The following is a 2,550-nucleotide window of genomic DNA, read 5'->3' on the forward strand; positions in this document are numbered from 1 at the left end:
TTTTGAAAGTTAAATCAATTAACATTATCATTCTGCTTAGCTCTCTGTCTAGAGCAGCCTTCTATTTATTCCTCGAGTCTTTAAAGCCTTTTTCATCTGTTTTTACTAACTTATTTCTTGCCCCATTTTCGTTACTATAACCTTTATTTATTTATCTGTTTGGCTGTCTTGACTCAGAGCAGCCTGCAATTTACTCCTTGCATCTTTAAAACCTTTTTCATCTGTTTCTATTTACTTATTTCTTGCCCCGTTTTTGTTACTATAACCTTTATCTATCTGTTTGGCTCTCTTGACTCAGAGCAGCCTGCAATTTACTCCTTGCATCTTTAAAACCTTTTTCATCTGTTTTTGCTTATTTTTTACCCCATTATTGTTACTATGCAATCAACCTTTGTTTCACTTCCAAATTCAGTCAGCTCCGTCAGTCGACTGGTTCTCCAGCACAGGGTGTCTTCCACTGTATCCCACTTACTGGAGCTCTAACGTTGAGACTCTGTCAGTCCACTGGTTCTCCAGCGCAGGGTGTCTTCCACTGTATCCCGATTACTGGAGCCCAACGTTGGACACCACAAATGTTGTGGCCTTTACTCTGCCTCAACGCTTTGCCTCAACACTTTTGGGGCTAAGTGCTCTAGTCAAGAGAGATGGTTGGGCTGCAGGGGCAGGAGACTCGAAGAATGGAGACCAGACAGGGTGTGATCAAGTCTCTTTTTTATCAAGTCTCAAGTCTCTCTTCTATTTTCTCAAGTCTCTTCTCTTGAAGGGAATTCTGAGGTATTTATATACACAAGCAGGAGAACACAGGTGAAAACACTTTACCATGTGCACCATACAGCTGAGGTCACTAAACAGCAAAACAAGCTATGTGGGATAAACAATATATTTATCAGAGTGTGCTTCAGCTGTTAAAGGCTTTTGACAACCAAGTCTTTCATCAGGGTACATGGTTCCAGATGACTGCAAAGTTGATCTAGCTGCTTTCTACTAAAGTCGGCTCCCAACACCTAGAGACATCACCGGTGTGACTCCTGTGTAACATGTGTATCAGTTGGTGGCAGAAAAGAGAAAGGCTATGTCTGTGCTCAGTACTCTGACCTCTCAACATCTGAGTGATTAGTAGCCTAACATGGTGGGGTTCTGGCCTGTGCTGCCACCAGGGGCTACATCTGGTAACAGCAGGGGTCTTTTACCACTAATGACCAGGCAAATGTCCCTGGTCTGGGCTGCCATTTGGGCACATATTAATGTTTGAGGGCTATACAGAGCCGGCTCCACCCCTCTCCTGGGCATCATGAGAGGGCTGTCTTTGAGGGCATGAGAGCAGAAGGGCTTATCCCCACCCCTAGCTAGCTTCAGTACTATGAAGAGCAGGGCCCCACACATTTTGGGAGTTGTGGGTGAGGTCACCTGAAAGGTACAAGTGTAGGAGTGCTGGCTACTCATCACCCATGCAGCAGCATGAAGGAAGGAGAGATACCCTCCTCCCTGTTCTCCCTTTGTCACGCTGCAGTAGGAGAGCTGGTCCTGGGGTCATGAGAGCAGGAGAGCTGGCCTGGCCCCTCACCTGCTGCAGCTCACTTGAGCTGGCCCTGAGGGTATGAGTGCAGGGGAGCTGCCCTGCCTTTTGTCTGCTATGTGGTGACACAGAAATGGAAGAGATGCCCTCCTCCCTTCCCTCATTTCTTGTCACCTTTGGCAGGTGGGGGAGCTGGTCCCAGGGTCATGAGAGTGGGAGAACTGTTCCCGCCCCTCATCAGCTACAACACTCAGGAGATTGGGCCCTGCACCTCATCGGGCAAGAGGATAGAGTTGGTCCCAGTTGCAGGAGCTGCGGGTGAGCCACCCCAGAGAACTGGAGAGTGGGAGACCTAGCACTTGTTATCAGCTCAGATATCTCTCAGGCCCAGATTAAGGGCTTTGAGTTAGTCCACCCAAACATTTACCCCATCAATGAACTACTAGAGTGCAAGAAGGGGCTGATCCTACAGATCCAAAACTACAGGATCTTCTCTATACAAGGCAATAACAGGATATCCCAGAGGAGTTCCAATAAGGTTCCAGTATTGATAGTGCAGCAGAAGCCAGAGGGCTCATACCAGACCAATGAACATTTGCAATGAACATTTCCAAGCAAAGAAGTGTGGACAAAGGGTATACTGGGGGATACATTGTGACACACTAATTTCCACAGTTTTTTTTCTCTGTCTAGGATAAGGTTGCAAGGATGGAGAGTGAGTCTAAGGGGAAGGAGAGATGAATGGGATTGGAGTGCATGATGTAAAAGTCAAAAGAATCAATAAAAGGTTGAAAAATATATGCTCTTGATTGAATTATTACAAGGTTTCCAGATGACTTTTCATATACCTCTGTTTTTCTTGCAAGGATTCATAGGCAGACCTGACAATGGTGAAGGAATGAAGAAAAGACAAACATGCTCACACAAATACACAAAAAAATATGCTGGAGCACATGGATGGGGCTCTCTAATGGAGATATGTTGTGTGTTTTGTTTATTGCTTGTATTATATTAATTGGGTTCCTAAAATTACA

At 45.5% G+C, this 2,550-nt stretch overlaps 1 non-coding gene across 1 annotated transcript; it reads left to right on the top strand.

Annotated features, from left to right (window-relative positions):
* The first annotated feature begins 997 nt into the window (after nt 1–997).
* On the top strand, nt 998–1,129 carry LOC117722843 (small nucleolar RNA SNORA17). The gene has a single exon (XR_004608604.1). It is a non-coding gene; the product is annotated as a small nucleolar RNA SNORA17 (small nucleolar RNA).
* The last annotated feature ends 1,421 nt before the right edge of the window (nt 1,130–2,550 follow it).

The sequence above is a fragment of the Arvicanthis niloticus genome, chromosome 17, assembly GCF_011762505.2.
Source record: "Arvicanthis niloticus isolate mArvNil1 chromosome 17, mArvNil1.pat.X, whole genome shotgun sequence".
NCBI lineage: Eukaryota > Metazoa > Chordata > Mammalia > Rodentia > Muridae > Arvicanthis > Arvicanthis niloticus.